The sequence below is a fragment of the Rutilus rutilus genome (genome assembly GCF_951802725.1).
Source record: "Rutilus rutilus genome assembly, chromosome: 23".
Lineage (NCBI taxonomy): Eukaryota > Metazoa > Chordata > Actinopteri > Cypriniformes > Leuciscidae > Rutilus > Rutilus rutilus.
In genome coordinates this window covers 19,533,802-19,560,570 of record NC_140233.1, presented here as the reverse complement: position 1 = coordinate 19,560,570, position 26,769 = coordinate 19,533,802, and the positions used below count along the sequence as shown (strand labels likewise).

General features: G+C 41.2%; 3 long non-coding RNA genes across 3 annotated transcripts; all 3 read left to right on the top strand.

The window, feature by feature from the left end:
- The first annotated feature begins 10,584 nt into the window (after positions 1-10,584).
- Positions 10,585-11,690, top strand: LOC311282925. Its single transcript, XR_014625994.1, has 3 exons — positions 10,585-10,716; positions 11,390-11,449; positions 11,552-11,690. It is a non-coding gene; the product is annotated as an uncharacterized lncRNA (long non-coding RNA).
- Positions 11,691-16,067: 4,377 nt separating this feature from the next.
- LOC311282926 lies at positions 16,068-17,155 on the top strand. Its single transcript, XR_014625995.1, has 3 exons — positions 16,068-16,189; positions 16,863-16,922; positions 17,025-17,155. It is a non-coding gene; the product is annotated as an uncharacterized lncRNA (long non-coding RNA).
- A 6,020-nt stretch (positions 17,156-23,175) lies between these two features.
- Positions 23,176-25,978, top strand: LOC311282924. The gene is made up of 3 exons (XR_014625993.1): positions 23,176-24,497; positions 25,158-25,217; positions 25,320-25,978. It is a non-coding gene; the product is annotated as an uncharacterized lncRNA (long non-coding RNA).
- The last annotated feature ends 791 nt before the right edge of the window (positions 25,979-26,769 follow it).

Sequence of the window (26,769 nt, the reverse complement as noted above, 5' to 3'; positions counted from 1 at the left end):
ATACAGACTTTATCAAAGAATTTGCTGATTTTCTATCAGAGTTAGTATTGGCTGCAGATAAAGTACTAATTGTTGGTGATTTTAATGTACATGTAGATAACGAAAAAGATGCATTGGGACTGGCATTTAAAGACATTCTGAACTCAATTGGAGTTAGACAACACGTGTCAGGACTTACTCATTCTCGTAATCATACTCTAGATCTAATATTATCACATGGAATCAATGTTGATGCCGTTGAAACGATGACATCTCAGATCATTATTTAGTCTCGTGTAAACTTCATTTAGCCAAGGCTGCAAAGTCGACTCCGTGTTACAAATATGTTAGACCTATCACTTCCGCCACTAAAGATTGCTTTATTAATGATCTTCCTGATCAGTTTCATCATCTCAGCATCCCAGATAGCTTAGAAGAACTAGATATTGCGACAGAAACTTTTAACTCTCTCTTTTCCAGCACTTTAGACACAGTTGCTCCTTTGCACTTAAAGAAGATTAAAGAAAATAGTCCAACGCCGTGACGGTACAATGAGCACACTCAGGCACTTAAGAGAACAGCCAGAAAAATGGAGCGCAACTGGAAGAAAACAAAATTAGAGGTATTTCGCATTTCATGGAAAGAGAGCTCGATTGCATACAGAGAGGCCTTAAAAGCTGCTAGATCTGCTTATTTTTCAAACCTATTAGAAGAAAATAAACAAAACCCTAGGTGTTTATTTGAAACAGTGGCTAAACTAACGAAAAATAAATCTTCAACCCCAGACGTTTCCAAGCAACACAGCAGTAATGACTTTATTAACTTCTTTACTAACAAGATTGATAATATCAGGGAGAAAATTATAACTATGCAACCGTCTACTACAGTATCGCATCAGGCAGTGCATTGTAGTCCTCTTGAAGAAAAATTAGATTCATTCGTTCCTGTAGGAGAGGAAGAATTTACTAAACTCGTTAAATCATCTAAATCGACAACATGTATGTTAGACCCTATACCGACTAAGCTACTGAAAGAGATGCTTCCAGAGGTCACAGATCCTCTTCTTAATATCATTGATTCATCTTTGTCACTAGTGGCGCTTTTCCACTGCATGGTACGGTACGGCTCGGTTCGGTATGGCACGCTTTGGCGCTTTTCCACTGCATGGTATGGTACGGCTCGGTTCGGTACGGCTCACTTATGGCGCATTTCCACTGCATGGTACGGTACGGTACGGCTCGCTTCGGCTCGCTTTAAATGGTACCACCTCTGTTGAGGTTCCAAGCGTACCGTACCGATACTAATGGCGCTTTTCCACTGCATGGTACGGCTCGGTACGGTTCGACTCGGCGCGGAACGGTTCGGCTCGCTTTGCTTTTCCACTGCGTGGTACGACTCGACTCAGTACGGCACGGTTCGGCTCGCTTTAGCTCAGTTGCTTTTCCACTGCAGTTAGTACCGCTTCAAAGTGGCTGGGACTGATCGTTATAGCTGCCGTCTCTACTACCATGACATCATCATATTAAATGCGAATTTTTCATTCCGTGTTTCCCCATCCACTCCTCGGCAACCAAAGAGGAACGTCTGCACCTCGTCCACTGACCACGATTCAGCCATTTCTTTTTTTTTCTTTTTTTTATACTCTTTTTTTGAAGCAAATACTTTTAAAACAGGTGCTACAGCGTTGGCTGTTGTCTACTGGCTATTTAAATCTAGCGGGTTTAGTGTCTCGTGTCGTAAATACAATGACGCTGGTAGTGATGATTCTGTCTGACCAATCAGTGATCTGCAGTGTTTCACGTCACATTTTAGTATCGGTACGGTACGCTTGGAACCTCAACAGAGGTGGTACCATTTAAAGCGAGCCGAAGCGAGCCGTACCGTACCGTACCATGCAGTGGAAATGCGCCATAAGTGAGCCGTACCGAACCGAGCCGTACCGTACCATGCAGTGGAAAAGCGCCAAAGCGTGCCGTACCGTACCATGCAGTGGAAAAGCGCCATAAAATGTGACGTGAAAACACTGCAGATCACTGATTGGTCAGACAGAATCATCTCTACCAGCGTCATTGTATTTACGACACGAGACACTTAAACCCGCTAGATTTAAATAGCCAGTAGACAACAGCCAACGCTGTAGCACCTGTTTTAAAAGTATTTGCTTCAAAAAAAGAGTATAAACTTCAAAAAAAGAGAGAAATGGCTGAATCGTGGTCAGTGGACGAGGTGCAGACGTTCCTCTCGTTGGTTGCCGAGGAGTGGATGGGGAAACACGGAATGAAAAATTCGCATTTAATATGATGATGTCATGGTAGTAGAGATGGCAGCTATAACGATCAGTCCCACCCACTTTGAAGCGGTACTAACTGCAGTGGAAAAGCAACCGAGCTAAAGCGAGCCGAACCGTGCCGTACTGAGTCGAGTCGTACCACGCAGTGGAAAAGCGAAGCGAGCCGAACCGTTCCGCGCCGAGTCGAACCGTACCGAGCCGAACCGAGCCGTACCATGCAGTGGAAAAGCGCCATAGGATATGTACCGAAAACTTTTAAGCTGGCTATGATTAAACCGCTTGTTAAAAAACCGCAACTTGATCATACAGAATTAGTCAATTACAGGCCGATCTCGAATCTTTTCTGTCAAAGATCCTAGAAAAGGCAGTATCCTCACAACTATGTTCCTTTTTAGAAAGAAATGATATCTGCGAGGATTTCCAGTCAGGATTTAGACCGTACCATAGTACTGAGACAGCTCTCATTAGAGTCACAAATGATTTGCTCCTATCATCCGATCGTGGTTGTATCTCGCTATTAGTGTTACTCGATCTTAGTGCTGCATTTGACACTATTGACCACAACATTCTTTTAAATAGACTCGAAAATTATGTTGGCATTAGTGGCATTGCATTAGCATGGTTTAAATCATACTTATCTGACCGTTATCAGTTTGTAGCAGTAATGAAGAGATGTCTTATCGATCACAAGTTCAATATGGCGTACCACAAGGCTCAGTACTAGGACCGTTGCTGTTCATTCTGTACATGCTACCCTTAGGAGATATCATTAGGAAGCATGGCATTAGTTTTCACTGTTATGCTGATGATACTCAGCTCTATATTTCTTCACGCCCAGACGAAACTTACCAATTCACAAAATTAACGGAATGCATAGCTGATATAAAAAATTGGATGACTAGTAATTTCCTACTACTCAATTCTTAAAAAACAGAGATTCTAATTATTGGACAAAAAACGTCCTTGCGTAATAACCTAGAATACTGTCTAACACTTGATGGCTGCTCTGTTAAGTCTTCGTCGTCGGTTAGGAACCTGGGTGTGCTCTTTGATACCAATCTTTCATTTGAAAGTCACGTGTCTAGTATCTGTAAAACCGCATTTTTCCATCTTAAAAATATATCTAAATTACGTCATATGCTCTCATTCACAAATGCGGAACAATTAGTTAATGCGTTCATGACATCAAGGCTAGATTATTGTAATGCTCTACTGGGTGGTTGCACTGCACGCTTAATAAACAAATTACAGCTGGTCCAAAACGCAGCAGCTCGAGTTCTTACCAGAACCAGGAAGTATGACCATATTAGCCCGGTTCTGTCAACACTGCATTGGCTGCCTATTAAATATCGTATAAATTTTCAAATATTGCTGATTACTTACAAAGCACTAAATGGTTTAGCTCCGCAGTACTTGAGCGAGCTCTTAACGCATTATAGTCCTTCACGTCTATTGCGATCTCAAATTTCCGGCCAGTTGATAATACCTAGAATATCAAAATCGACCGCTGGCGGTAGATCCTTTTCCTATTTAGCACCAAAACTTTGGAACAGTCTTCCTAACATTGTCCAGGAAGCAGACACACTCTGTCAGTTAAAAGCTAGACTAAAAACACATCTCTTTGACCTAGCATACACATTATAGACTTTTATAATTCCATATTAGGCTGCATAGATTAGGCCAGCCGGAACCAGGAACACTTCCCATAAATCCTGATGTACTCGTTACATCAGTGATCTCAAACTCAATTCCTGGAGGGCCACAGCTCTGCACAGTTTTGCTCCAACCGTAATCAAACACACCTGATCCAGCTAATCAAGGTCTTCAGGATTACTAGAAACTTCCTTGCAGGTGTGAGTTGGAGCTGGTTGGAGCTAAACTGTGCAGAGCTGTGGCCCTCCAGGAATTGAGTTTGAGATCACTGCGTTACATCATAACAAGAATGGCGTCTACGCTAATATTAGTCTCTCTGTTTATACCGAGGTTTACCACAGTCCGCCGGATCCAGGCCGTATCCAGATCCGATGAAGGACCTGCGCCTGGACGCGACGACAACGCAGTCCTGAAGTGTCAACTAGTCAGAAACCTCCTATCAACTGAGGCAGCTAAGGTATATTTCCACTCATTGGTTCTCTCCCACATCACTTACTGTTTGATAAGTTGGTCCAACGCACACTCTACAGCCTTAAAACCACTGAAATAATTATACAAACAAGCACTTAAAATTCTAGACAAAAAGCCAATTCGTTACCATCATTGCCATATTCTAAAGAAGTATAAATTGCTTAGTTGGGAAAACCTCATAAAATACAGAAATGTCTGTTTAGTAGGGCTGTAATCTCCCTGTCGATTAGTCGATTATTTGGTCGATACGTTCTGGCTCGACCAAAATTCTGATTGGTGGATTTTTTGCCGCGTTTAGTGTTGCCGCGTTCATTTCATCAGTTTTGCCGCGTTCATTTCATCAGGTGGAAAGCACTAATTGCTAATGGGGGTGTTTTCAGAGCACCCCTGTTTCACAGGTAACAGTCTGTCTTCAGAACACCCCCCCTTGATTTCACTTCTTTTGGATTAGCCCAACTCACTGGAGAAGAGAGACAGATTGAAGAAAGTAGGCTACTAGAAGGTTTGCTGAATATTATTTATTTATTTGTGAGAGCGTTTAATTCATTGTCGTTCAGTCCTCTTCTACCATGTCAACAAAGACATCGGCAGTGTGGCAGCATTTAAAAAAAAGTTAATAATCTATTCGTGTCTCAGCCGCGAAGTTGAGCTCCTATGCAGCGGCGTGTGCGAGCTGCACAGAACGGCTGAAATGATAGTGTCTGTCAGTTGTTATAATACATATGACAAAAACAATTGTCTAAATTATGTTGCATATTCCTCAAAAGTTCTTGTGATGATATCACTAGTTGACAACATAGTACTATTTTCGGAAATTATAGGCTATGATATTGTGCAGGTGCACGTGATGCAACGCTGTCAGAGCCGACAGACTCGTGTCAGACTCATTTCAGTGCAAAATAATTAGGTCAAAAACGATTTAATATACTGCAAATAGCGTACTAGTTTTTTATGTTTATTTATAATTCATTTAGGCGGACAACAAGGCTACCAAGTACTGCGCACAGTGCACAGCTAATTAATTTAACTTTTTTTTTTACATAATTTTTAGTCGATTTTTAGTCGAAAATTTTAGGACTTCAGTCGACCAAGATTTTCTTTGGTTGATTACAGCCCTACTGTTTAGTTTATAAGATCATGCACAGTTTAGCTCCTCCGCCTTTATTTGGCCTTATCAATTTTAAATCGAATGCAAACAGAGTTACAAGAGGTGCAGCTAGGAGGGACTGCACAATTCCACTCAAAGAAACTGCATTTAGTCATGCCGTCTTTTCATTCACAGCATCACATCAATGGAACTCAGTACCACCATTAATTAGAGAGTCTCCATCCTATTACTCATTTGAGATTAATGTTAAGAAATGGCTTATTGAAAATCAACACTGTCAACACTGACGCTGGTCCCATCCACCAACAATAACTGTATCATCTATTATCATCTATTTTTTTGATTTTATCTGTTCATCTTGTTTACTCGATTGGTTGTGATTTTAACACAGTCTAAGTCACAGTTTTTACCTTTTGTTTATTGTATAAAGAATTTTATTGTATTATAACAGTTTACTATTTTAGGATGCCTAATAACATCTGGCAAGGGGACTGCCGATGAAAACTAGCCTGTGGCTAACTCAGGTACGCTTACATTTGTTCTGAAAGTTGATTAGTGTACATTGTCCCTTTTCAAATAAACAAATAAATAAATAAATAAAGTCTCTCCTCTTCCGCCGGATCCAGGCCGTATCCAGATCAGATGGTGGATCTGCACCTGGACCTAACCATGACGCATCCCTGAAGTGCCAGCCTCATCAGCCCTGTGAAGGCCTCATCGACACGTCCAATCTGACTTCTGACCTGTAACGCTGCCTGGATCATAATCATACACTGTTCGCTCGTTGGCCAGAGGAGAACTGGCCCCTGACTGAGCCTGGGTTCTCCCAAGGTTTTTTTCTCCATTCTGTCACCTGATGGAGTTTTGGTTCCTTGCCACTGTTGCCTTGGCTTTTGGCTTGCTTAGTTGGGGACATTTAATATTCAACAATATTATTGATCTGCCTTATTTAGGGTGGACGATGATGCAATGCCGGGAGCCAGAGCGCCTGACATCAAAGCAAATTTAAAAGTGCTGGCTAATGCTAATTGTAAATTCTCTAAAATTATTATTCACGTCGTCACTAATGATGTTAGACTTTAGATTTTAATGTACATGTAGATAACGAAAAAGATGCATTGGGATTGGCATTTAAAGACATTCTGAACTCAATTGGAGTTAGACAACACGTGTCAGGACTTACTCATTCTCGTAATCATACTCTAGATCTAATATTATCACATGGAATCAATGTTGATGCCGTTGAAATTCTGCAGCAGAGCGATGACATCTCAGATCATTATTTAGTCTTGTGTAAACTTCATTTAGCCAAGGCTGCAAAGTCGACTCCGTGTTACAAATATGTTAGACCTATCACTTCCGCCACTAAAGATTGCTTTATTAATGATCTTCCTGATCAGTTTCATCATCTCAGCATCCCAGATAGCTTAGAAGAACTAGATATTGCGACAGAAACTTTTAACTCTCTCTTTTCCAGCACTTTAGACACAGTTGCTCCTTTGCGCTTAAAGAAGATTAAAGAAAATAGTCCAACGCCGTGACGGTACAATGAGCACACTCAGGCACTTGGAGCGCAAAAAAAAAAATGGAGCGCAACTGGAAGAAAACAAAATTAGAGGTATTTCGTATTTCATGGAAAGAGAGCTCGATTGCATACAGAGAGGCCTTAAAAGCTGCTAGATCTGCTTATTTTTCAAACCTATTAGAAGAAAATAAACAAAACCCTAGGTATTTATTTGAAACAGTGGCTAAACTAACGAAAAATAAATCTTCAACCCCAGACGTTTCCAAGCAACACAGCAGTAATGACTTTATTAACTTCTTTACTAACAAGATTGATAATATCAGGGAGAAAATTATAACTATGCAACCGTCTACTACAGTATCGCATCAGGCAGTGCATTGTAGTCCTCTTGAAGAAAAATTAGATTCATTCGTTCCTGTAGGAGAGGAAGAATTTACTAAACTCGTTAAATCATCTAAATCGACAACATGTATGTTAGACCCTATACCGACTAAGCTACTGAAAGAGATGCTTCCAGAGGTCACAGATCCTCTTCTTAATATCATTGATTCATCTTTGTCACTAGTGGCGCTTTTCCACTGCATGGTATGGTACGGCTCGGTTCGGTACGGCTCACTTATGGCGCATTTTCACTGCATGGTACGGTACGGTACGGCTCGCTTCGGCTCGCTTTAAATGGTACCACCTCTGTTGAGGTTCCAAGCGTACCGTACCGATACTAATGGCGCTTTTCCACTGCATGGTTCGGCTCGGTGCGGTTCGACTCGTTGCGGAACGGTTCGGCTCGCTTTGCTTTTCCACTGCGTGGTACGACTCGACTCAGTACGGCACGGTTCGGCTCGCTTTAGCTCAGTTGCTTTTCCACTGCGTGGTACGACTCGACTCAGTACGGCACGGTTCGGCTCGCTTTAGCTCAGTTGCTTTTCCACTGCAGTTAGTACCGCTTCAAAGTGGGTGGGACTGATCGTTATAGCTGCCATCTCTACTACCATGACATCATCATATTAAATGCGAATTTTTCATTCCGTGTTTCCCCATCCACTCCTCGGCAACCAAAGAGGAACGTCTGCACCTCGTCCACTGACCACGATTCAGCCATTTCTCTCTTTTTTTGAAGTTTATACTCTTTTTTTGAAGCAAATACTTTTAAAACAGGTGCTACAGCGTTGGCTGTTGTCTACTGGCTATTTAAATCTAGCGGGTTTAGTGTCTCGTGTCGTAAATACAATGACGCTGGTAGAGATGATTCTGTCTGACCAATCAGTGATCTGCAGTGTTTCACGTCACATTTTAGTATCGGTACGGTACGCTTGGAACCTCAACAGAGGTGGTACCATTTAAAGCGAGCCGAAGCGAGCCGTACCGTACCGTACTATGCAGTGGAAATGCGCCATAAGTGAGCCGTACTGAACCGAGCCGTACCGTACCATGCAGTGGAAAAGCGCCAAAGCGTGCCGTACCGAACCGAGCCGTACCATGCAGTGGAAAAGCGCCATAAAATGTGACGTGAAAACACTGCAGATCACTGATTGGTCAGACAGAATCATCTCTACCAGCGTCATTGTATTTACGACACGAGACACTTAAACCCGCTAGATTTAAATAGCCAGTAGACAACAGCCAACGCTGTAGCAACTGTTTTAAAAGTATTTGCTTCAAAAAAAGAGTATAAACTTTAAAAAAAGAGAGAAATGGCTGAATCGTGGTCAGTGGACGAGGTGCAGACGTTCCTCTCTTTGGTTGCCGAGGAGTGGATGGGGAAACACGGAATGAAAAATTCGCATTTAATATGATGATGTCATGGTAGTAGAGACGGCAACTATAACGATCAGTCCCACCCACTTTGAAGCGGTACTAACTGCAGTGGAAAAGCAACTGAGCTAAAGCGAGCCGAACCGTGCCGTACTGAGTCGAGTCGTACCACGCAGTGGAAAAGCGAAGCGAGCCGAACCGTTCCGCGCCGAGTCGAACCGTACCGAGCCGAACCGAGCCGTACCATGCAGTGGAAAAGCGCCATAGGATATGTACCGAAAACTTTTAAGCTGGCTATGATTAAACCGCTTGTTAAAAAACCGCAACTTGATCCTACAGAATTAGTCAATTACAGGCCGATCTCGAATCTTTTCTGTCAAAGATACTAGAAAAGGCAGTATCCTCACAACTATGTTCCTTTTTAGAAAGAAATGATATCTGCGAGGATTTCCAGTCAGGATTTAGACCGTACCATAGTACTGAGACAGCTCTCATTAGAGTCACAAATGATTTGCTCCTATCATCCGATCGTGGTTGTATCTCGCTATTAGTGTTACTCGATCTTAGTGCTGCATTTGACACTATTGACCACAACATTCTTTTAAATAGACTCGAAAATTATGTTGGCATTAGTGGCATTGCATTAGCATGGTTTAAATCATACTTATCTGACCGTTATCAGTTTGTAGCAGTAATGAAGAGATGTCTTATCGATCACAAGTTCAGTATGGCGTACCACAAGGCTCAGTACTAGGACCGTTGCTGTTCACTCTGTACATGCTACCCTTAGGAGATATCATTAGGAAGCATGGCATTAGTTTTCACTGTTATGCTGATGATACTCAGCTCTATATTTCTTCACGCCCAGACGAAACTTAACAATTCACAAAATTAACGGAATGCATAGCAGATATAAAAAATTGGATGACTAATAATTTCCTACTACTTAATTCTGAAAAAACAGAGATTCTAATTATTGGACAAAAAATGTCCTCACGTAATAACCTAGAATACTGTCTAACACTTGATGGCTGCTCTGTTAAGTCTTCGCCGTCGGTTAGGAACCTGGGTGTGCTCTTTGATACCAATCTTTCATTTGAAAGTCACGTGTCTAGTATCTGTAAAACCGCATTTTTCCATCTTAAAAATATATCTAAATTACGTCATATGCTCTCATTGACAAATGCGGAACAATTAGTTCATGCGTTCATGACATCAAGGCTAGATTATTGTAATGCTCTACTGGGTGGTTGCACTGCACGCTTAATAAACAAATTACAGCTGGTCCAAAACGCAGCAGCTCGAGTTCTTACCAGAACCAGGAAGTATGACCATATTAGCCCTGTTCTGTCAACACTGCATTGGCTGCCTATTAAACATTGTATACATTTTTAAATATTGCTGATTACTTACAAAGCACTAAATGGTTTAGCTCCGCAGTACTTGAGCGAGCTCTTAACGCATTATAGTCCTTCACGTCTATTGCCATCTCAAAATTCCGGCCAGTTGATAATACCTAGAATATCAAAATCGACCGCTGGCGGTAGATCCTTTTCCTATTTAGCACCAAAACTTTGGAACAGTCTTCCTAACATTGTCCAGGAAGCAGACACACTCTGTCAGTTCAAAGCTAGACTAAAAATGCATCTCTTTGACCTAGCATACACATTATAGACTTTTATAATTCCATATTAGGCTGCATAGATTAGGCCAGCCGGAACCGGGAACACTTCCCATAAATCCTGATGTACTCGTTACATCTTAAGAAGAATGGCGTCTACGCTAATATTAGTCTCTCTGTTTATACCGAGGTTTACCACAGTCCGCCGGATCCAGGCCGTATCCAGATCCGATGAAGGACCTGCGCCTGGACGCGACGACAACGCAGTCCTGAAGTGTCAACTAGTCAGAAACCTCCTATCAACTGAGGCAGCTAAGGTATATTTCCACTCATTGGTTCTCTCCCACATCACTTACTGTTTGATAAGTTGGTCCAACGCACACTCTACAGCCTTAAAACCACTGAAATAATTATACAAACAAGCACTTAAAATTCTAGACAAAAAACCAATTCGTTACCATCATTGCCATATTCTAAAGAACTATAAATTGCTTAGTTGGGAAAACCTCATAAAATACAGAAATGTCTGTTTAGTTTATAAGATCATGCACAGTTTAGCTCCTCCGCCTTTATTTGGCCTTATCAATTTTAAATCGAATGCAAACAGAGTTACAAGAGGTGCAGCTAGGAGGGACTGCACAATTCCACTCAAAGAAACTGCATTTAGTCATGCCGTCTTTTCATTCACAGCATCACATCAATGGAACTCAGTACCACCATTAATTAGAGAGTCTCCATCCTATTACTCATTTGAGATTAATGTTAAGAAATGGCTTATTGAAAATCAACACTGTCAACACTGACGCTGGTCCCATCCACCAACAATAACTGTATCATCTATTATCATCTATTATCATCTATTTTTTTTATTTTATCTGTTCATCTTGTTTACTCGATTGGTTGTGATTTTAACACAGTCTAAGTCACAGTTTTTACCTTTTGTTTATTGTATAAAGAATTTTATTGTATTATAACAGTTTACTATTTTAGGATGCCTAATAACATCTGGCAAGGGGACTGCCGATGAAAACTAGCCTGTGGCTAACTCAGGTACGCTTACATTTGTTCTGAAAGTTGATTAGTGTACATTGTCCCTTTTCAAATAAACAAATAAATAAATAAATAAAGTCTCTCCTCTTCCGCCGGATCCAGGCCGTATCCAGATCAGATGGTGGATCTGCACCTGGACCTAACCATGACGCATCCCTGAAGTGCCAGCCTCATCAGCCCTGTGAAGGCCTCATCGACACGTCCAATCTGACTTCTGACCTGTAACGCTGCCTGGATCATAATCATACACTGTTCGCTCGTTGGCCAGAGGAGAACTGGCCCCTGACTGAGCCTGGGTTCTCCCAAGGTTTTTTTCTCCATTCTGTCACCTGATGGAGTTTTGGTTCCTTGCCACTGTTGCCTTGGCTTTTGGCTTGCTTAGTTGGGGACATTTAATATTCAACAATATTATTGATCTGCCTTATTTAGGGTGGACGATGATGCAATGCCGGGAGCCAGAGCGCCTGACATCAAAGCAAATTTAAAAGTGCTGGCTAATGCTAATTGTAAATTCTCTAAAATTATTATTCACGTCGTCACTAATGATGTTAGACTTTAGATTTTAATGTACATGTAGATAACGAAAAAGATGCATTGGGATTGGCATTTAAAGACATTCTGAACTCAATTGGAGTTAGACAACACGTGTCAGGACTTACTCATTCTCGTAATCATACTCTAGATCTAATATTATCACATGGAATCAATGTTGATGCCGTTGAAATTCTGCAGCAGAGCGATGACATCTCAGATCATTATTTAGTCTTGTGTAAACTTCATTTAGCCAAGGCTGCAAAGTCGACTCCGTGTTACAAATATGTTAGACCTATCACTTCCGCCACTAAAGATTGCTTTATTAATGATCTTCCTGATCAGTTTCATCATCTCAGCATCCCAGATAGCTTAGAAGAACTAGATATTGCGACAGAAACTTTTAACTCTCTCTTTTCCAGCACTTTAGACACAGTTGCTCCTTTGCGCTTAAAGAAGATTAAAGAAAATAGTCCAACGCCGTGACGGTACAATGAGCACACTCAGGCACTTAAGAGAACAGCCAGAAAAATGGAGCGCAACTGGAAGAAAACAAAATTAGAGGTATTTCGTATTTCATGGAAAGAGAGCTTGATTGCATACAGAGAGGCCTTAAAAGCTGCTAGATCTGCTTATTTTTCAAACCTATTAGAAGAAAATAAACAAAACCCTAGGTATTTATTTGAAACAGTGGCTAAACTAACGAAAAATAAATCTTCAACCCCAGACGTTTCCAAGCAACACAGCAGTAATGACTTTATTAACTTCTTTACTAACAAGATTGATAATATCAGGGAGAAAATTATAACTATGCAACCGTCTACTACAGTATCGCATCAGGCAGTGCATTGTAGTCCTCTTGAAGAAAAATTAGATTCATTCGTTCCTGTAGGAGAGGAAGAATTTACTAAACTCGTTAAATCATCTAAATCGACAACATGTATGTTAGACCCGATACCGACTAAGCTACTGAAAGAGATGCTTCCAGAGGTCACAGATCCTCTTCTTAATATCATTGATTCATCTTTGTCACTAGTGGCGCTTTTCCACTGCATGGTACGGTACGGCTCGGTTCGGTACGGCACGCTTTGGCGCTTTTCCACTGCATGGTATGGTACGGCTCGGTTCGGTACGGCTCACTTATGGCGCATTTTCACTGCATGGTACGGTACGGTACGGCTCGCTTCGGCTCGCTTTAAATGGTACCACCTCTGTTGAGGTTCCAAGCGTACCGTACCGATACTAATGGCGCTTTTCCACTGCATGGTTCGGCTCGGTGCGGTTCGACTCGGCGCGGAACGGTTCGGCTCGCTTTGCTTTTCCACTGCGTGGTACGACTCGACTCGGCGCGGAACGGTTCGGCTCGCTTTAGCTCAGTTGCTTTTCCACTGCGTGGTACGACTCGACTCAGTACGGCACGGTTCGGCTCGCTTTAGCTCAGTTGCTTTTCCACTGCAGTTAGTACCGCTTCAAAGTGGCTGGGACTGATCGTTATAGTTGCCGTCTTTACTACCATGACATCATCATATTAAATGCGAATTTTTCATTCCGTGTTTCCCCATCCACTCCTCGGCAACCAAAGAGGAACGTCTGCACCTCGTCCACTGACCACGATTCAGCCATTTCTCTCTTTTTTTGAAGTTTATACTCTTTTTTTGAAGCAAATACTTTTAAAACAGGTGCTACAGCGTTGGCTGTTGTCTACTGGCTATTTAAATCTAGCGGGTTTAGTGTCTCGTGTCGTAAATACAATGACGCTGGTAGAGATGATTCTGTCTGACCAATCAGTGATCTGCAGTGTTTCACGTCACATTTTAGTATCGGTACGGTACGCTTGGAACCTCAACAGAGGTGGTACCATTTAAAGCGAGCCGAAGCGAGCCGTACCGTACTATGCAGTGGAAATGCGCCATAAGTGAGCCGTACTGAACCGAGCCGTACCGTACCATGCAGTGGAAAAGCGCCAAAGCGTGCCGTACCGAACCGAGCCGTACCATGCAGTGGAAAAGCGCCATAAAATGTGACGTGAAAACACTGCAGATCACTGATTGGTCAGACAGAATCATCTCTACCAGCGTCATTGTATTTACGACACGAGACACTTAAACCCGCTAGATTTAAATAGCCAGTAGACAACAGCCAACGCTGTAGCACCTGTTTTAAAAGTATTTGCTTCAAAAAAAGAGTATAAACTGAAAAAAAAGAGAGAAATGGCTGAATCGTGGTCAGTGGACGAGGTGCAGACGTTCCTCTCTTTGGTTGCCGAGGAGTGGATGGGGAAACACGGAATGAAAAATTCGCATTTAATATGATGATGTCATGGTAGTAGAGACGGCAACTATAACGATCAGTCCCACCCACTTTGAAGCGGTACTAACTGCAGTGGAAAAGCAACTGAGCTAAAGCGAGCCGAACCGTGCCGTACTGAGTCGAGTCGTACCACGCAGTGGAAAAGCGAAGCGAGCCGAACCGTTCCGCGTCGAGTCGAACCGTACCGAGCCGAACCGAGCCGTACCATGCAGTGGAAAAGCGCCATAGGATATGTACCGAAAACTTTTAAGCTGGCTATGATTAAACCGCTTGTTAAAAAACCGCAACTTGATCCTACAGAATTAGTCAATTACAGGCCGATCTCAAATCTTTTCTGTCAAAGATACTAGAAAAGGCAGTATCCTCACAACTATGTTCCTTTTTAGAAAGAAATGATATCTGCGAGGATTTCCAGTCAGGATTTAGACCGTACCATAGTACTGAGACAGCTCTCATTAGAGTCACAAATGATTTGCTCCTATCATCCGATCGTGGTTGTATCTCGCTATTAGTGTTACTCGATCTTAGTGCTGCATTTGACACTATTGACCACAACTTTCTTTTAAATAGACTCGAAAATTATGTTGGCATTAGTGGCATTGCATTAGCATGGTTTAAATCATACTTATCTGACCGTTATCAGTTTGTAGCAGTAATGAAGAGATGTCTTATCGATCACAAGTTCAGTATGGCGTACCACAAGGCTCAGTACTAGGACCGTTGCTGTTCACTCTGTACATGCTACCCTTAGGAGATATCATTAGGAAGCATGGCATTAGTTTTCACTGTTATGCTGATGATACTCAGCTCTATATTTCTTCACGCCCAGACGAAACTTAACAATTCACAAAATTAACGGAATGCATAGCTGATATAAAAAATTGGATGACTAATAATTTCCTACTACTTAATTCTGAAAAAACAGAGATTCTAATTATTGGACAAAAAATGTCCTCACGTAATAACCTAGAATACTGTCTAACACTTGATGGCTGCTCTGTTAAGTCTTCGCCGTCGGTTAGGAACCTGGGTGTGCTCTTTGATACCAATCTTTCATTTGAAAGTCACGTGTCTAGTATCTGTAAAACCGCATTTTTCCATCTTAAAAATATATCTAAATTACGTCATATGCTCTCATTGACAAATGCGGAACAATTAGTTCATGCGTTCATGACATCAAGGCTAGATTATTGTAATGCTCTACTGGGTGGTTGCACTGCACGCTTAATAAACAAATTACAGCTGGTCCAAAACGCAGCAGCTCGAGTTCTTACCAGAACCAGGAAGTATGACCATATTAGCCCTGTTCTGTCAACACTGCATTGGCTGCCTATTAAACATTGTATACATTTTTAAATATTGCTGATTACTTACAAAGCACTAAATGGTTTAGCTCCGCAGTACTTGAGCGAGCTCTTAACGCATTATAGTCCTTCACGTCTATTGCGATCTCAAAATTCCGGCCAGTTGATAATACCTAGAATATCAAAATCGACTGCTGGCGGTAGATCCTTTTCCTATTTAGCACCAAAACTTTGGAACAGTCTTCCTAACATTGTCCAGGAAGCAGACACACTCTGTCAGTTCAAAGCTAGACTAAAAATGCATCTCTTTGACCTAGCATACACATTATAGACTTTTATAATTCCATATTAGGCTGCATAGATTAGGCCAGCCGGAACCGGGAACACTTCCCATAAATCCTGATGTACTCGTTACATCTTAAGAAGAATGGCGTCTACGCTAATATTAGTCTCTCTGTTTATACCGAGGTTTACCACAGTCCGCCGGATCCATGCCGTATCCAGATCCGATGAAGGACCTGCGCCTGGACGCGACGACAACGCAGTCCTGAAGTGTCAACTAGTCAGAAACCTCCTATCAACTGAGGCAGCTAAGGTATATTTCCACTCATTGGTTCTCTCCCACATCACTTACTGTTTGATAAGTTGGTCCAACGCACACTCTACAGCCTTAAAACCACTGAAATAATTATACAAACAAGCACTTAAAATTCTAGACAAAAAACCAATTCGTTACCATCATTGCCATATTCTAAAGAACTATAAATTGCTTAGTTGGGAAAACCTCATAAAATACAGAAATGTCTGTTTAGTTTATAAGATCATGCACAGTTTAGCTCCTCCGCCTTTATTTGGCCTTATCAATTTTAAATCGAAAGCAAACAGAGTTACAAGAGGTGCAGCTAGGAGGGACTGCACAATTCCACTCAAAGAAACTGCATTTAGTCATGCCGTCTTTTCATTCACAGCATCACATCAATGGAACTCAGTACCACCATTAATTAGAGAGTCTCCATCCTATTACTCATTTGAGATTAATGTTAAGAAATGGCTTATTGAAAATCAACACTGTCAACACTGACGCTGGTCCCATCCACCAACAATAACTGTATCATCTATTATCATCTATTATCATCTATTTTTTTGATTTTATCTGTTCATCTTGTTTACTCGATTGGTTGTGATTTTAACACAGTCTAAGTCACAGTTTTTACCTTTTGTTTATTGTATAAAGAATTTTATTGTATTATAACAGTTTACTATTTTAGGATGCCTAATAACATCTGGCAAGGGGAGTGCCGATGAAAACTAGCCTGTGGCTAACTCAGGTACGCTTACATTTGTTCTGAAAGTTGATTAGTGTACATTGTCCCTTTTCAAAAAAACAAATAAATAAATAAATAAAGTCTCTCCTCTTCCGCCGGATCCAGGCCGTATCCAGATCAGATGGTGGATCTGCACCTGGACCTAACCATGACGTATCCCTGAAGTGCCAGCCTCATCAGCCCTGTGAAGGCCTCATCGAACACGTCCAGTCTGACTTCTGACCTGTAACGCTGCCTGGATCATAATCATACACTGTTCGCTCGTTGGCCAGAGGAGAACTGGCCCCCGACTGAGCCTGGGTTCTCCCAAGGTTTTTTTCTCCATTCTGTCACCTGATGGAGTTTTGGTTCCTTGCCACTGTTGCCTTGGCTTTTGGCTTGCTTAGTTGGAGACATTTAATATTCAACAATATTATTGATCTGCCTTATTTAGGGTGGACGATGATGCAATGCCGGGAGCCAGAGCACCTGACATCAAAGCAAATTTAAAAGTGCTGGCTAATGCTAATTGTAAATTCTCTAAAATTATTATTCACGTCGTCACTAATGATGTTAGACTTTAGATTTTAATGTACATGTAGATAACGAAAAAGATGCATTGGGATTGGCATTTAAAGACATTCTGAACTCAATTGGAGTTAGACAACACGTGTCAGGACTTACTCATTCTCGTAATCATACTCTAGATCTAATATTATCACATGGAATCAATGTTGATGCCGTTGAAATTCTGCAGCAGAGCGATGACATCTCAGATCATTATTTAGTCTCGTGTAAACTTCATTTAGCCAAGGCTGCAAAGTCGACTCCGTGTTACAAATATGTTAGACCTATCACTTCCGCCACTAAAGATTGCTTTATTAATGATCTTCCTGATCAGTTTCATCATCTCAGCATCCCAGATAGCTTAGAAGAACTAGAAATTGCGACAGAAACTTTTAACTCTCTCTTTTCCAGCACTTTAGACACAGTTGCTCCTTTGCGCTTAAAGAAGATTAAAGAAAATAGTCCAACGCCGTGACGGTACAATGAGCACACTCAGGCACTTAAGAGAACAGCCAGAAAAATGGAGCGCAACTGGAAGAAAACAAAATTAGAGGTATTTCGCATTTCATGGAAAGAGAGCTCGATTGCATACAGAGAGGCCTTAAAAGCTGCTAGATCTGCTTATTTTTCAAACCTATTCGAAGAAAATAAACAAAACCCTAGGTATTTATTTGAAACAGTGGCTAAACTAACGAAAAATAAATCTTCAACCCCAGACGTTTCCAAGCAACACAGCAGTAATGACTTTATTAACTTCTTTACTAACAAGATTGATAATATCAGGGAGAAAATTATAACTATGCAACCGTCTACTACAGTATCGCATCAGGCAGTGCATTGTAGTCCTCTTGAAGAAAAATTAGATTCATTCGTTGCTATAGGAGAGGAAGAATTTACTAAACTCGTTAAATCATCTAAATCGACAACATGTATGTTAGACCCTATACCGACTAAGCTACTGAAAGAGATGCTTCCAGAGGTCACAGATCCTCTTCTTAATATCATTAATTCATCTTTGTCACTAGTGGCGCTTTTCCACTGCATGGTACGGTACGGCTCGGTTCGGTACGGCACGCTTTGGCGCTTTTCCACTGCATGGTATGGTACGGCTCGGTTCGGTACGGCTCACTTATGGCGCATTTCCACTGCATGGTACGGTACGGTACGGCTCGCTTCGGCTCGCTTTAAATGGTACCACCTCTGTTGAGGTTCCAAGCGTACCGTACCGATACTAATGGCGCTTTTCCACTGCATGGTACGGCTCGGTACGGTTCGACTCGGAACGGTTCGGCTCGCTTCGCTTTTCCACTGCGTGGTACGACTCGACTCAGTACGGCACGGTTCGGCTCGCTTTAGCTCAGTTGCTTTTCCACTGCAGTTAGTACCGCTTCAAAGTGGGTGGGACTGATCGTTATAGTTGCCGTCTTTACTACCATGACATCATCATATTAAATGCAAATTTTTCATTCCGTGTTTCCCCAACCACTCCTCGGCAACCAAAGAGGAACGTCTGCACCTCGTCCACTGACCACGATTCAGCCATTTCTTTTTTTTTTTTAAGTTTATACTCTTTTTTTGAAGCAAATGCTTTTAAAACAGGTGCTACAGCGTTGGCTGTTGTCTACTGGCTATTTAAATCTAGCGGGTTTAGTGTCTCGTGTCGTAAATACAATGACGCTGGTAGAGATGATTCTGTCTGACCAATCAGTGATCTGCAGTGTTTCACGTCACATTTTAGTATCGGTACGGTACGCTTGGAACCTCAACAGAGGTGGTACCATTTAAAGCGAGCCGTACCGAACCGAGCCGTACCGTACCATGCAGTGGAAAAGCGCCATAAAATGTGACGTGAAAACACTGCAGATCACTGATTGGTCAGACAAAATCATCTCTACCAGCGTCATTGTATTTACGACACGAGACACTTAAACCCGCTAGATTTAAATAGCCAGTAGACAACAGCCAACGCTGTAGCACCTGTTTTAAAAGTATTTGCTTCAAAAAAAGAGTATAAACTGAAAAAAAAGAGAGAAATGGCTGAATCGTGGTCAGTGGACGAGGTGCAGACGTTCCTCTTTGGTTGCCAAGGAGTGGATGGGGAAACATGGAATGAAAAATTCGCATTTAATATGATGATGTCATGGTAGTAAAGACGGCAGCTATAACGATCAGTCCCACCCACTTTGAAGCGGTACTAACTGCAGTGGAAAAGCAACCGAGCTAAAGCGAGCCGAACCGTGCCGTACTGAGTCGAGTCGTACCACGCAGTGGAAAAGCAAAGCGAGCCGAACCGTTCCGCAACGAGTCGAACCGGACCGAGCCGAACCGAGCCGTACCATCCAGTGGAAAAGCGCCATAGGATATGTACTGAAAACTTTTAAGCTGGCTATGATTAAACCGCTTGTTAAAAAACCGCAACTTGATCCTACAGAATTAGTCAATTACAGGCCGATCTCGAATCTTTTCTGTCAAAGATACTAGAAAAGGCAGTATCCTCACAACTATGTTCCTTTTTAGAAAGAAATGATATCTGCGAGGATTTCCAGTCAGGATTTAGACCGTACCATAGTACTGAGACAGCTCTCATTAGAGTCACAAATGATTTGCTCCTATCATCCGATCATGGTTGTATCTCGCTATTAGTGTTACTCGATCTTAGTGCTGCATTTGACACTATTGACCACAACATTCTTTTAAATATTTACTAAACTCGTTAAATCATCTAAATCGACAACATGTATGTTAGACCCTATACCGACTAAGCTACTGAAAGAGATGCTTCCAGAGGTCACAGATCCTCTTCTTAATATCATTGATTCATCTTTGTCACTAGTGGCGCTTTTCCACTGCATGGTACGGTACGGCTCGGTTCGGTACGGCACGCTTTGGCGCTTTTCCACTGCATGGTATGGTATGGCTCGGTTCGGTACGGCTCACTTATGGCGCATTTCCACTGCATGGTACGGTACGGTACGGCTCGCTTCGGCTCGCTTTAAATGGTACCACCTCTGTTGAGGTTCCAAGCGCACCGTACCGATACAAATGGCGCTTTTCCACTGCATGGTACGGCTCGGTACGGTTCGACTCGGTACGGTTCGACTCGGCGCGGAACGGTTCGGCTCGCTTTGCTTTTCCACTGCGTGGTACGACTCGACTCAGTACGGCACGGTTCGGCTCGCTTTAGCTCAGTTGCTTTTCCACTGCAGTTAGTACCGCTTCAAAGTGGGTGGGACTGATCGTTATAGTTGCCGTCTTTACTACCATGACATCATCATATTAAATGCGAATTTTTCATTCCGTGTTTCCCCATCCACTCCTCGGCAACCAAAGAGGAACGTCTGCACCTCGTCCACTGACCACGATTCAGCCATTTCTTCTTTTTTTTTAAAGTTTATACTCTTTTTTTGAAGCAAATACTTTTAAAACAGGTGCTACAGCGTTGGCTGTTGTCTACTGGCTATTTAAATCTAGCGGGTTTAGTGTCTCGTGTCGTAAATACAATGACGCTGGTAGAGATGATTCTGTCTGACCAATCAGTGATCTGCAGTGTTTTTACGTCACATTTTAGTATCGGTACGGTACGCTTGGAACCTCAACAGAGGTGGTACCATTTAAAGCGAGCCGAAGCGAGCCGTACCGTACCGTACCATGCAGTGGAAATGCGCCATAAGTGAGTCGTACCGAACCGAGCCGTACCGTACCATGCAGTGGAAAAGCGCCAAAGCGTGCCGTACCGAACCGAGCCGTACCATGCAGTGGAAAAGCGCCATAAAATGTGACGTGAAACACTGCAGATCACTGATTGGTCAGACAGAATCATCTCTACCAGCGTCATTGTATTTACGACACGAGACACTTAAACCCGCTAGATTTAAATAGCCAGTAGACAACAGCCAACGCTGTAGCACCTGTTTTAAAAGTATTTGTTTCAAAAAAAGAGTATAAACTTCAAAAAAAGAGAGAAATGGCTGAATCGTGGTCAGTGGACGAGGTGCAGACGTTCCTCTCGTTGGTTGCCGAGGAGTGGATGGGGAAACACGGAATGAAAAATTCGCATTTAATATGATGATGTCATGGTAGTAAAGACGGCAACTATAACGATCAGTCCCACCCACTTTGAAGCGGTACTAACTGCAGTGGAAAAGCAACTGAGCTAAAGCGAGCCGAACCGTGCCGTACTGAGTCGAGTCGTACCACGCAGTGGAAAAGCGAAGCGAGCCGAACCGTTCCGCGTCGAGTCGAACCGTACCGAGCCGAACCGAGCCGTACCATGCAGTGGAAAAGCGCCATAGGATATGTACCGAAAACTTTTAAGCTGGCTATGATTAAACCACTTGTTAAAAAACCGCAACTTGATCATACAGAATTAGTCAATTACAGGCCGATCTCGAATCTTTTCTGTCAAAGATCCTAGAAAAGGCAGTATCCTCACAACTATGTTCCTTTTTAGAAAGAAATGATATCTGCGAGGATTTCCAGTCAGGATTTAGACCGTACCATAGTACTGAGACAGCTCTCATTAGAGTCACAAATGATTTGCTCCTATCATCCGATCGTGGTTGTATCTCGCTATTAGTGTTACTCGATCTTAGTGCTGCATTTGACACTATTGACCACAACATTCTTTTAAATAGACTCGAAAATTATGTTGGCATTAGTGGCATTGCATTAGCATGGTTTAAATCATACTTATCTGACCGTTATCAGTTTGTAGCAGTAATGAAGAGATGTCTTATCGATCACAAGTTCAGTATGGCGTACCACAAGGCTCAGTACTAGGACCGTTGCTGTTCACTCTGTACATGCTACCCTTAGGAGATATCATTAGGAAGCATGGCATTAGTTTTCACTGTTATGCTGATGATACTCAGCTCTATATTTCTTCACGCCCAGACGAAACTTAACAATTCACAAAATTAACGGAATGCATAGCTGATATAAAAAATTGGATGACTAGTAATTTCCTACTACTCAATTCTTAAAAAACAGAGATTCTAATTATTGGACAAAAAACGTCCTTGCGTAATAACCTAGAATACTGTCTAACACTTGATGGCTGCTCTGTTAAGTCTTCGCCGTCGGTTAGGAACCTGGGTGTGCTCTTTGATACCAATCTTTCATTTGAAAGTCACGTGTCTAGTATCTGTAAAACCGCATTTTTCCATCTTAAAAATATATCTAAATTACGTCATATGCTCTCATTCACAAATGCGGAACAATTAGTTCATGCGTTCATGACATCAAGGCTAGATTATTGTAATGCTCTACTGGGTGGTTGCCCTGCACGCTTAATAAACAAATTACAGCTGGTCCAAAACGCAGCAGCTCGAGTTCTTACCAGAACCAGGAAGTATGACCATATTAGCCCTGTTCTGTCAACACTGCATTGGCTGCCTATTAAACATTGTATACATTTTAAAATATTGCTGATTACTTACAAAGCACTAAATGGTTTAGCTCCGCAGTACTTGAGCGAGCTCTTAACGCATTATAGTCCTTCACGTCTATTGCGATCTCAAAATTCCGGCCAGTTGATAATACCTAGAATATCAAAATCGACTGCTGGCGGTAGATCCTTCTCCTATTTAGCACCAAAACTTTGGAACAGTCTTCCTAACATTGTCCAGGAAGCAGACACACTCTGTCAGTTCAAAGCTAGACTAAAAACATCTCTTTGACCTAGCATACACATTATAGACTTTTATAATTCCATATTAGGCTGCATAGATTAGGCCAGCCGGAACCGGGAAGACTTCCCATAAATCCTGATGTACTCGTTACCAGTGTTGGGTATAGTTACTTTGGAAAGTAGTTAATTAGGTTACAACGTTACCATCAATAAAAAGGAATCAGTTACGTTACAGCGTTATCTATTCATAAAAGTAACGCGTTAGAGTACTCATGCGTTACCAAAAATTAAAAGCCGTTTGCAGCGGCTCACACATGACAGACACAGCCCCCGGCCCCTTTAAATGCACCTAGAAGTCGTGACTCCTGACAATGAATAACGTCAGTCATCCGACTAAATTAACACTGCAGGATAACAATAACAGGAAAGACAGTCAGCAATAGGCTATTCCACATGGCGTTTTATTTATTTATTTATTATCACAGAACATATTAATCAAAATTCGCACCTACCCAGCCCGGGTAGCCTAGGCTACTGTATATGAGCACCATACAAGATAACTCCTGATTTTTTTCTTTAAATCTAATGCAGTTATCAAAGTGTATCAAGTGTGCTTACTTGTAAACACAACCTGAGGTAAACAGGCTTGCAGATTTAAATCCATTTAGAAATGAACAACCAGTCGATCTAACCGAAATTAACAGCTGGCTGTCAAACAAAAATGATTACAAACCGAATTAAATTTTTGGCGGTCGACAGAAGCTTTTCACCAACGCAGAGTGTGCATTTTCTTTTCCTTTTCGTTGACAAATTGAACATGATGTGCGTACTTCCATAATCCAAACGCTGTCTTCTCTGCCATCTTGCCGGGAGTTAAAAAAAAAAAAAAAAAAAAAACACACACACACACAGGGTCAGACTCACAGGCGCATGCAGGGCACAGACGTATCACAGCCATTGACTTTACGATCACAGCGCTTCGGCTCCGCTGATATACCCGCAGGTGGCAAAGTAGACCTAAGCCTACTGTCTGACAAAAAGCAGGCTGCAGTCGGGATTTTCCTTTCCTTAAAATGACGGATTACTTTTTAAAAAAAATAACGAAGTTACTGATTACTTAACGCAAGAAACTAACGCGTTAAGTTACACATTTCACGAAAAAGGTAATTAGAGTACTCTAACGCGTTACTTTGTAACGCGTTACCCACAACACTGCTCGTTACATCTTAAGAAGAATGGCGTCTACGCTAATATTAGTCTCTCTGTTTATACCGAGGTTTACCACAGTCCGCCGGATCCATGCCGTATCCAGATCCGATGAAGGACCTGCGCCTGGACGCGACGACAACGCAGTCCTGAAGTGTCAACTAGTCAGAAACCTCCTATCAACTGAGGCAGCTAAGGTATATTTCCACTCATTGGTTCTCTCCCACATCACTTACTGTTTGATAAGTTGGTCCAACGCACACTCTACAGCCTTAAAACCACTGAAATAATTATACAAACAAGCACTTAAAATTCTAGACAAAAAACCAATTCGTTACCATCATTGCCATATTCTAAAGAACTATAAATTGCTTAGTTGGGAAAACCTCATAAAATACAGAAATGTCTGTTTAGTTTATAAGATCATGCACAGTTTAGCTCCTCCGCCTTTATTTGGCCTTATCAATTTTAAATCGAATGCAAACAGAGTTACAAGAGGTGCAGCTAGGAGGGACTGCACAATTCCACTCAAAGAAACTGCATTTAGTCATGCCGTCTTTTCATTCACAGCATCACATCAATGGAACTCAGTACCACCATTAATTAGAGAGTCTCCATCCTATTACTCATTTGAGATTAATGTTAAGAAATGGCTTATTGAAAATCAACACTGTCAACACTGACGCTGGTCCCATCCACCAACAATAACTGTATCTATTATCATCTATTTTTTTGATTTTATCTGTTCATCTTGTTTACTCGATTGGTTGTGATTTTAACACAGTCTAAGTCACAGTTTTTACCTTTTGTTTATTGTATAAAGAATTGTATTGTATTATAACAGTTTACTATTTTAGGATGCCTAATAACATCTGGCAAGGGGACTGCCGATGAAAACTAGCCTGTGGCTAACTCAGGTACGCTTACATTTGTTCTGAAAGTTGATTAGTGTACATTGTCCCTTTTCAAATAAACAAATAAATAAATAAATAAAGTCTCTCCTCTTCCGCCGGATCCAGGCCGTATCCAGATCAGATGGTGGATCTGCACCTGGACCTAACCATGACGCATCCCTGAAGTGCCAGCCTCATCAGCCCTGTGAAGGCCTCATCAACACGTCCAATCTGACTTCTGACCTGTAACGCTGCCTGGATCATAATCATACACTGTTCGCTCGTTGGCCAGAGGAGAACTGGCCCCCGACTGAGCCTGGGTTCTCCCAAGGTTTTTTTTCTCCATTCTGTCACCTGATGGAGTTTTGGTTCCTTGCCACTGTTGCCTTGGCTTTTGGCTTGCTTAGTTGGAGACATTTAATATTCAACAATATTATTGATCTGCCTTATTTAGGGTGGACGATGATGCAATTTTCTTCTAGAAACAAACTTTGTTGTATTATTTTCATGTTATCAATGTGAAGCTGCTTTGAGACAATCTGTATTGTAAAAAGCGCTATATAAATAAAGGTGACTTGACTTGACTTGACTAGATGGCATACTCACTAAATTATGTTCTTTAAAATATGTAAATTTGTTTGTACACTGCCCTAAACAAGTATAAAATTTCGTAAAGTGAATAGCTTTTAAAATAATCCAAATAATTTTTTTAATTGAAACCTTTGATTGTGCATTGTGATTGATTGCATGTAAAGTCATCAATAAATAAGTGATTTGTTGTCTTTATTATGGAGTATCTGAGTCTTTAAGGTCTTCTGAATGTAAAGTGACAGTTTTGCTATGGCTGTATATATATATACTGAGAGAGAGAGAGAGGCTATCTATCTATCTATCTATCTATATATAGTGTATAAATGTGTGTGTGTGTGTGTGTGTGTTTATGTATATATAAAACTATTCTATTTTATAGTCATATAACATATTTTATTTTATATTGTACTATTTCTACTAATAATAATAATAGCAATGAAAAATGGTATTTATTAATATTATTTATAATATATATTATTATATTTCATACAATTATTATTATATATCTATTATTTTATATAGTTTCTACTAATAAAAATAATGAAACATTTTATTTAATTAATATTATTTATAATATATTTCATACAAAACTTATATTACATATCTATTATTTTATATAGTACTACTACTACTAATAATGAAAATAATTATTTAATTAATATTATTATATTTTATAAAATTATTGTAATATAATCTATTATTTGATTTACTAACATCTACTAATATGGCACTAATCTGTTTCTATGGACGTTCCTCATCATCACAGCTGATCATCGTTTAGTTCGTCACCATGTATTTAAGTTCCTCCCTGTTCTCTCTGTGTGAGTCGTTCGTTGTTTGTGTTTGTATTGTTGCAAGCACACACTGTTACACCTTCTGTCTGTACGTAAGTTTACTTTATTATTAAAAGACATTTCAAACTGGAACCTGTTATCATCATCATCATCTTCATCATTGTGACATAATAATAATAATGACTGAAAAT